This window comes from Pseudophryne corroboree, chromosome 8 (genome assembly GCF_028390025.1).
Source record: "Pseudophryne corroboree isolate aPseCor3 chromosome 8, aPseCor3.hap2, whole genome shotgun sequence".
NCBI lineage: Eukaryota > Metazoa > Chordata > Amphibia > Anura > Myobatrachidae > Pseudophryne > Pseudophryne corroboree.
Window position 1 is genome coordinate 403,549,112 of NC_086451.1, and position 10,520 is coordinate 403,559,631.

At 43.0% G+C, this 10,520-nt stretch overlaps 2 pseudogenes; one reads left to right on the forward strand and one right to left on the reverse strand.

Annotated features, from left to right (window-relative positions):
* Window positions 1-1,035: 1,035 nt before the first annotated feature.
* On the reverse strand, window positions 1,036-1,154 carry LOC134953182 (5S ribosomal RNA; annotated as a pseudogene).
* Window positions 1,155-2,694: 1,540 nt separating this feature from the next.
* LOC134953194 (5S ribosomal RNA) lies at window positions 2,695-2,813 on the forward strand (annotated as a pseudogene).
* Window positions 2,814-10,520: the final 7,707 nt, after the last annotated feature.

Consider the following 10,520-nt stretch of genomic DNA (forward strand, 5'->3'; position numbering starts at 1 on the left):
ATCACCTGTTATGTGTTTTGAAATATTTTTGTTAGTAATTTATGACAGTTATTGTTTAATGTCAAATGGTGGACTGTCCAAGTCGAAAATATTACACACACACCACATGCCAACACCAAACAGAGTGGCCTCTGTGCGTGCGCGTGGTCGCCGTGCGTATGCATACACACACTACGTACACTGGCTCATGAGCCTTGCGGATTGGCGCGTGGTATGAGCATTCGCACAGAAAAGCCACATAGACAATATTCAATATTCAATTCATATAGTGCATAATTTACACATAGTCTCAACACACTTTTCCAGCAAGTTACATATACTCAAAAGGTAGAACAATAGAGTTATGCAGCTTTACAGGATGTGAGGGGACAGAGCAAGGTTAGGACTTAGTGTTTGGTATCCAGATGTGCAGTATTTTGTGACATACATTCTGGTCGCTATTTGCAGTTGATCGCATGTCTCTGCACGTAAATATACGCAGAGATATAATTTTAGCATTCTAAAAGATGGGTAAATCTGCACAGAATATAAATTAGATATCGTTCTATTATTTGATAAATTTTTGATAAATTTTTAAACCAACATAATGCTTACTCACAGATAGTTTCAGCAATGGGTTGGTGGTGCTCCCGGAAAATAGTTCAGAAAACTATATGGGAAAAATGGTCTTAAGAAAAGAGCAAAAGACAAAGAGCTGCTATATGCCTTTTCCAGGGCACACTTGAAAAAATTATATGTGAAGGATTATAACATTATGAGTGAATTAATACTTAACTTGTATTAGGATACACTTAATATAAGGGAGGAGGCGATTATCAATTCTTTTGAATAAGTTTATGGCGATAAATAATTGAAAAGGCGAAAATATATTTACTCCCTTTTATGTCCCAAATTAATTTGTTAAATGTATTGATGGACATTTGTGGGAGCAATTGCTCCTTGTAGTTCAGCTGTCCCTTATCAGAAAATTTATTTGCGTGAAATGCCTGAGGTCACACAGAGAGCTGAAATGACTCAGATGATAGGAGAATAAAATACCTACGGTACCTAGTATTCCCTGGTGGTCTCCCAACCGGGTACTGACCAGGCCCTGCAGTGTATAGCTTCCAAGATCAGACGAGGTTGGGCATACTCAGTGCGGTTTGACCGTAGGTGAATAAATCTCCAGTTTGTACAATCAATTCCAGTATGTGGTTACCTCAGACAGAATTTGCAGATAAGAAAATCCGACTGGGACTGCCCCCTTAAGTATGATGTAAATGATATTGTGCAGTAAAAGATACAGCAAGAATAAATGAGTGTCTATTAAAGTAGATAGACACACTATATTCAAATGAGTGTCAATCGCCCTTATAAATCAATCCTGAATGGTAAATCTGTGACTGAAGAAACAGTCTATGATGATTTGTAAATCAAATGGATGCCCCTGTGGTTATATGACATATCCTATTCTTAATATGCATTAGGATTAACACAGGAGAAAATTAGGGGCGTAGGCACTTCTAAATCTTTTTCATGCTTAAATGCCGGTAATCATTTATAATGGAAGAAAATACTGACTCCCACTGTGTCTCTGTAATGTTGAGGCACAGTTGGAGAATCAAAATAGTGTGCATATAAAGGGACCCTCCTGGTGATAACTAAGAAAAAAATGGTACAGACTGAAAAGGACACACTTGCAATCAAAAAAGTGAGGGGGGAGAAACGTTTTTTAGGAATGGTGTACCTCACTGAATGTGAGGTTCAAACCTTAGTCCTGCATGCATTGGTGGGCAGTGTGAAGTCTAATGTGTCCAACAGTCATGTAGAAGTTTTCAGCCGAGGAGAGGTTAGGAGCTGTGGAGCTGATGTCCGCGGTCCGTGCGACCGGAAGTTCGGGCGCCGTGGACCGGATGTTAGGCACTTCTAAATCTTTTTCATGCTTAAATGCCGGTAATCATTTATAATGGAAGAAAATACTGACTCCCACTGTGTCTCTGTAATGTTGAGGCACAGTTGGAGAATCAAAATAGTGTGCATATAAAGGGACCCTCCTGGTGATATCATGACTGTTGGACACATTAGACTTCACACTGCCCACCAATGCATGCAGGACTAAGGTTTGAACCTCACATTCAGTGAGGTACACCATTCCTAAAAAACGTTTCTCCCCCCTCACTTTTTTGATTGCAAGTGTGTCCTTTTCAGTCTGTACCATTTTTTTCTTAGTTATCACCAGGAGGGTCCCTTTATATGCACACTATTTTGATTCTCCAACTGTGCCTCAACATTACAGAGACACAGTGGGAGTCAGTATTTTCTTCCATTATAAATGATTACCGGCATTTAAGCATGAAAAAGATTTAGAAGTGCCTACGCCCCTAATTTTCTCCTGTGTTAATCCTAATGCATATTAAGAATAGGATATGTCATATAACCACAGGGGCATCCATTTGATTTACAAATCATCATAGACTGTTTCTTCAGTCACAGATTTACCATTCAGGATTGATTTATAAGGGCGATTGACACTCATTTGAATATAGTGTGTCTATCTACTTTAATAGACACTCATTTATTCTTGCTGTATCTTTTACTGCACAATATCATTTACATCATACTTAAGGGGGCAGTCCCAGTCGGATTTTCTTATCTGCAAATTCTGTCTGAGGTAACCACATACTGGAATTGATTGTACAAACTGGAGATTTATTCACCTACGGTCAAACCGCACTGAGTATGCCCAACCTCGTCTGATCTTGGAAGCTATACACTGCAGGGCCTGGTCAGTACCCGGTTGGGAGACCACCAGGGAATACTAGGTACCGTAGGTATTTTATTCTCCTATCATCTGAGTCATTTCAGCTCTCTGTGTGACCTCAGGCATTTCACGCAAAGAAATTTTCTGATAAGGGACAGCTGAACTACAAGGAGCAATTGCTCCCACAAATGTCCATCAATACATTTAACAAATTAATTTGGGACATAAAAGGGAGTAAATATATTTTCGCCTTTTCAATTATTTATCGCCATAAACTTATTCAAAAGAATTGATAATCGCCTCCTCCCTTATATTAAGTGTATCCTAATAAAAGTTAAGTATTAATTCACTCATAATGTTATAATCCTTCACATATAATTTTTTCAAGTGTGCCCTGGAAAAGGCATATAGCAGCTCTTTGTCTTTTGCTCTTTTCTTAAGACCATTTTTCCCATATAATTTTAGCAAACTGTTATGATACTGTACTCAGGATATTCGGCGGGAACCCATTGGCGAATACCTGCAAGCACACCTAGACCAAGCATCGTCCATTCATTCCAACCAACCTATGACCCCTCCTATACCGTAAATCACCTGCCCCTTGACCTATGGAAGAAGAGCTTACATTTCCCATTGTACTGTATTTGGACCCATTCTATAAAAGTGAGGCTTCCTGACCAGGCACAGTCTATTCCCTGAAGGTAATCTTGCTAAGACTGACTGAGACCTGGACCCAGGAGCGCTCACGAACAAACGTATGTACTATTGGTTGTAGCTCTTCTCTGTAACATTGTTGTATCTTTATCTGTATCTTTTGAGTAAATACTGTTGATGCGTTGGGCCACAACATTATATTTAACTACTGGTGTCGCATTCCATTCTTGTTTAGGGATAAGGTATATTTAGCCACACGCGTCGCTGCATTGTGCGCACAGCGTGTTGGTGTGTATACGCAACGTGCAAACATATTGTAGCAGTTATTTGCTTATGTTTACAAGGCTGCAGCGGCTATAACTGTAGTGTAACAAGGTACTGCTTTTCCTTGTAAGGTAATCGAACTTTTCACTATTTATCTATCTATCTATCTATCTATCTATCTATCTATCTATCTATCTATCTATCTATCTATCTATCTGTTTATAATGGACTCTTTAAACCATTTTATATTTTATTGATATGGGTAATAATATTTCACCTATTTATTGTGCTTTATTAGTACTGATAAGGATCTATTTACAGTATGAAAACAGAGATTTTTCCAGCCTAAACCCACGTGCCGTCAATTACCACCATCCTCATTTACTGTATAATATAGGAATGGGGGTTTAATAGTATATCAATCATCAGAAAGTCTAACTCTCCACCACTAGGTTAAAAAGTTGTGTGCGTTCGTGGACAGCTGCCGTGCATGTGCAGTATGCATTGACTCTTCTCCCGCAGGGTTAGGCTTTTGGCATTATGGGTCCGTGGAGGTTGACACCACCACACGTTACTGTACAGGTGAGTACTGAAAAATAGTGGTGGTGTCACTAACAGTATATATTAAATGGTAAACACAGTATATATACTGCTTCTAATGATTTGTGTTATTAAATAGACCCTATAGTCAATGTCCCATTATTTAAATGCATAATCTTTGCGGTTTTATCTGTTTTGTGAGTGTAAGTGGTGCTCATTAATATTATCAGGCTGTAGCTGTGTAATATATAGTTATGAAGGGGTTAATACACCCTTAACCAACTGTGACTATTTACAACCTATCCCAATCATTACGCTCACTGTTATTTGAAATGTTGCTCTGTGCAGAACATTTTTTTATCACAAGTTAACACAGAGAGACACAGGTCACAGGCATTGCTGTAATAGTGCTGTGCCCATAATGGTGCTGAATATAACAGGGACCCTTCTCCTGGCTGCTGGGGTCACTCTCCTCATTTACCTTATACAATGGTGGAAACATATAAAGCAGAGGAACCTGCCCCCCGGGGCCCACACCTCTGCCCCTGCTGGGGAATATCATGCAGATTAGCACCACAGAATTTCCACAGTCTTTACTGAAGGTAAGCTGGGGCGGGATTCGGTTTGTAAGTCGACAGTAACTAGGTCGACACTTTAGATGTCGACCACTAGGTTGACAGGGTTTCTAGGTCGACAGGGGCTCTAGGTTGACAGGTCAAAAGGTCGACAAGTCAAAAGGTCGACATGAGTTTTTCACATTTTTTCTTTTTTTAGAACTTTGTCGCACTTAACGATCCATGCGGACTACGATTGGGAATAGTAACCTGTGCCGAGCACAGTGAGGCACCTTGCCCGAAGAATGGCGAGAGATGCGAGCCTTGCGAGGGGACACGGTGAACTAATTGGGGTTCATGGTCAATGTACGGTGAAAACGACACCAAAAAAACAAAAAACTTGTGTCGACCTTTTGACATGTCGACCTAGAGACCATGTCAACCTAGCATCCCTGTTGACCTAGTTACTGTCAACTAATAGTGGTTGACAATGACACTGTTGACCTAGTTACTATCTACCTTCCATACCACACCCAGCTGGGGCATGTTTTACCTCATTATTGCAGTATAACAATAGTCTGCAGTGCTCAGTGCAGTTGCCTCTATAATGTGTTTCTTCTATATGTAATTATATCCACTGAGATTAAATAAATTGCCAGAGCGCTTAGACATCAGACAGGTGCTGACTTGTGCTATTTTAAACAAACCTAATTCATCAGGTTGTTCGAAAGATACAGTATTACTGCTGCTAATTAAAATGACCAATTTATCTACAAAGATAGCAACATTGGATTTATTAAAAATAGTTCATGGTGTGACGTGTGAGCCTGCCCTGCGTCATCCTGACATCCTCCATTTACCACATAGACTCATTTCCCACAACCACCATCATCTGCTATTTACTAGTCCCTCTTATCCTCCAGTCTCCTTGTACTCACCTACACGTCCTTATGGAAAGATTTCTATATATTTCCACTTCGTGTCTTTTGAAATGTTTTTTTCTCATGTCTCAGTTTCTATTGGGTTTTTACTATATGTATTTAATATGCTGCTAGGTTCTATGAGATTCAGTTAGGATCCCAGCTGTCAAAATACAGAAGCCAGAATCCCGACCAGAACCGCCATCAAGGGGGGACAGTGGGGACTTCAGTCCGGGGCCCGGACTGAGATGGGGCCCGGGTGGCTGCAGTTATGATCGGGGACCATTGCAGCTGCCTGCCTGCAGTGCGCACCTGCAGCTGCCTTGGAGGGACAGAGCCGCGGCGCTATTGTTACTACAATGACAGCCGTAAGCTAATCAGAGCTCACGGACCGGCAGCCAATCAGCAGCTGCCATTTGGCTGCCGGTCCGTGATCTCTGATTGGGTCATGGCCGGCTCTTTAGCAATAATAGCGTTGCTGCTATGTTCCTTTGTGCCGTGGCTGCCTCCCGATCCTCAATGCTGCCTCCTGGGCCCCCTCAAAATGTAAGTGTTGGTGAATGCAGGGGGTGGAATGGGGCAGAATTTGTGTGTGTGCGTGTGGGGGGGCTGCCTCATTTGTCAGTCACGGGCTACTTCATTTCTGATGGCAGCCCTGATCCCGACACTCATCAGAATGCTGGCACCGGCATCCCGACACCAGGAATCCCGATCGATACACTGCCGGGTCGCTGGAGATGTAAGTGGCGGGAGGCTTAGGGTTAGCCTGCAGGATGGGAGGTTAGGGTTAGGCTTCAGGGAGCAGGGGTTATATTCAGGCACCCACAGGGATGGTTAGGGTTAGGCTGTGGAGGGGGTAGGTTTAGGCACCACCGGGAAGGTTAAGGTTAGGCTTGGGGGAGGGAGGGTTAGGTTTAGGCTGCAGGAAGGGCAGATTAAGGTTAGGGGGCCGGGGGGGGGGGGGGGTAAGTATACTAACCTTCCTCTGTAGGGATTCATCAGGATGCCATGGTTGGTATTTAGACTGCCGGCATCCCGGCAGCCGGCATTTCAATCCTAACCGGCTTCTATGATTACATGTTCTGTCTATTGCTGACTGAACGGTGCTGCAGAATCTGTGGTGCATCATAACTAAATGTTGATGAGGACAATTTACTCGCTATGTGAACCTATAATATTTTGTCTAGGAAGATGTACAACAGCTCCAATGTTATACACATAATGCAATATAATGAATATGTGTCTCCACAGCTGAGTGAGCAGTATGGACCAGTGTATACAATCTACCTGGGCAGTACTCGTGCTGTTGTTCTGATGCAGTGAAGGAGGCGCTGATTGATCGCAGTGATGTGTTTAGTGACAGAGGAGTGATGGATATATTTGTCATATTCTTAAAGGATTATGGTAAGATATTTAAAAATATATCAATAATACTAAAATACTGCAGTATATTATTATATTCTAACCTGCACTTATTACTAGCAGGCAGAGATATTCCTTTAGTACATATCGAGAACCAATATGTACATGGATTTTCTCTGCGTTTTCCGCTTGTCACCCTTATCTCCATTTAGTACATGGCTCCCTAACTGCTCAAAACTGGACTGGGATGAGTCTAACACACAGTAGCACCCCGGGTGGGAGTATAGTACTGCACTAGCAAAGTCCATAGTTCACAGAAAACAAAACTCTGGCCCTCATTCCGAGTTGTTCGCTCGCAAGGCGAATGTAGCAGAGTTACACACGCTAAGCCGCCGCCTACTGGGAGTGAATCTTAGCTTCTTAAAATTGCGACCGACGTACGCGCAATATTGCGATTACAAACGAGTTAGCAGTTTCAGAGTAGCTCCAGACTTACTCTGCCTGTGCGATCATTTCAGTGCTTGTCGTTCCTGGTTGACGTCACAAACACACCCAGCGTTCGCCCAGGCACTCCCACCGTTTCCCCGGCCACTCCTGCGTTTTTTCCGGAAACGGTAGCGTTTTCAGCCACACGCCCCTGAAACGCCGTGTATCCGCCCAGTAACACCCATTTCCTGTCAATCACATTACGATCGCCGGAGCGAAGAAAAAGCCGTGAGTAAAAATACTTTCTTCATAGTAAAGTTACTTGGCGCAGTCGCAGTGCGAACATTGCGCATGCGTACTAAGCGGATTTTCACTGCGATGCGATGAAAAATACCGAGCGAACAACTCGGAATGAGGGCCTCTATGTCCTGACATGATCTTTCATACATGCACACCATGAAATTCGCAGTTTAAAGTGATTGACTTTAATCTTGTAAATCAATAAAGATGCAGTAAATCTAATACAGAATTGTTCACAATTTTTATTGAAGTTTTATAGTGCTTACTAATACATTAAAAAAGTGATAAATACACGACACGTCCTTAAAAAATATTCTTCATAGTATCTGTTATATTTAGAAAGATTACATTTTTTTTTTAAATCATTTAGTTCTGAGTTTTTTTTAGGGTAAAAAAAGAAACAAGTGTTTAGTAAAAGATGGTAGTGGCGGTGGTAGTACCTGCATCACACACTGAACAACGGTTACAGCTTACTTTGGTCCGGTGGACCAGGATACTTCTCTGTAAGGCCAGCATGTTGTTGGCTTCTTCCTCTGTGTGTCCTGGCAGAGCCACAATCCATTACATGCATGCCGCAATCTTGGTTCCCCTACCATGGACCAGTGGACCAATCCCACTTTTAGAAACTCCAGTCATGTGACCAGTTCTGACCAATACCAGGATTTACGGGATTTAGGTGTCTTATTTAAACCAGCTAGTTCTGGCAATCATAGCCAGAGCTTCTTCTTTTCCTTTGCGTACTACAGATTCATGACCAGGACTGTAACAAGGATGGTGTAGCCGGTGCCGCCACACAGAGCAAAGGATACCCCTGTGGGTGGATCCATACACCACCACAATATCTATTTGCCTGCTGAGCAAGCAAGTGCGGTACCAGTTAAAATGTGGCATGGGCCATCATCTGCTCGCAGACAGGCAGCCAATAGGCAATGGCGAGCAAGAGAAAAATATGTCGGGATTAGAGCTACTGAGGCCTTCATGTAAATAAGGGGCTCTACTGTGTCTCACACTCCATATGTATGTGTATATATATATATATATATATATATAAATACACTGCTCAAAAAATAAAGGGAACACATAAACAACACAATGTAACTCCATGTCAATCACACTTCTGTGAAATCAAACTGTCCACTTAGGAAGCAACACTGATTGACAATCAATTTCACATGCTGTTGTGCAAATGGAATAGACAACAGGTGGAAATTATAGGCAATTAGCAAGACACCCCCAAATAAAGGAGTTGTTCTGCTGGTGGTGACCACAGACCACTTCTCAGCTCCTATGCTTTCTGGCTGATGTTTTGGTCTACAACCCACACAAGTGGCTTAGGTAGTGCAGCTCATCCAGGATGGCACATCAAAGCAAGCTGTGGCAAGAAGGTTTGCTATATCTGTCAGCGTAGTGTCCAGAGCATGGAGACGCTACCATGAGACAGGCCAGTACATCAGGAGATATGGAGGAGGCCGTAGGAGGGCAACAACCCAGCAGCAGGATCGCTACCTCCGCCTTTGTGCAAGGAGGAACAGGAGGAGCACTGCCAGACCCCTGCAAAATTACTTCTAGCAAGCCACAAATGTGCATGTCTACTCAAATGATCAGAAACAGACTCCATGAGGGTGGTATGAGGACCCAACGTCCACAGGTGGGGGTTGTGCTTACAGTCCAACACCGTGCAGGATGTTTGGCATTTGCCATAGAACACCAAGATTGGCAAATTCGCCAATGGCGCCCCATGCTCTTCACGGATGAAAGCAGGTTCTCACTGAGCACATGTGACAGATGTGACAGAGTCTAGAGACGCGAAGGAGAATGTTTTGCTGCCTGCAACATCCTCCAGCATGACCGGTTTGGCAGTGGGTCAGTAACGTGTGGGGTGACATTTCTTTGGGGGGCCGCACAGCCCTCCATGTGCTCGCCAGAGGTAGCCTGACTGCCATTAGGTACCGAGATGAGATCCTCAGACCCCTTGTGAGACCATATGCTGGTGCGGTTGGCCCTGGGTTCCACCTAATGCAAGACAATGCTAGACCTCATGTGGCTGGAGTGTGTCAGCAGTTCCTGCAAGACGAAGGCATTGATGCTATGGACTGGCCCGCCTGTTCCCCAGACCTGAATCCAATTGAGCACATCTGGGACATCATGTCTCGCTCCATCCACCAACACCACATTGCACCACAGACTGTCAAGGAGTTGGCGGATGCTTTAGTCCAGGTCTGGGAGGAGATCCCTCAGGAGACCATCCGCTACCTCATCAGGAGCATGCCCAGGCGTTGTAGGGAGGTCATACAGGCACGTGGAGGCCACACACACTACTGAGCCTCATTTTGACTTCTTTTAAGGACATTACATCAAAGTTGGATCAGCCTGTAGTGTGTTTTTCCACTTTAATTTTGAGTGTGACTCCAAATCTAGACCTCCATGGGTCAATAAATTTGATTTTCATTGATCATTTTTGTGTGATTTTGTTGTCAGTACTGACAATGTATATAATATTTGTCCTATTAAAAACACGTTAAAGGATAAAGAACACAGTACGCAATTGGCGTAAAAAAAAAGTACCGCAAGGGTACTCCCTTAACTATACCTTAAGGAATGTACTTATACTGTAAACCTCTGTGTAGTGGGAGAGTGTAGATGCAACACAGTATAACCTTATTACCTTTAAAGCTGTTCGAGCGTCACCGATGCTCTGAGATTACTTAATACTATAAGAAATACACAGATACCGTGCTCAGGGTCCAACGCCTAAATATA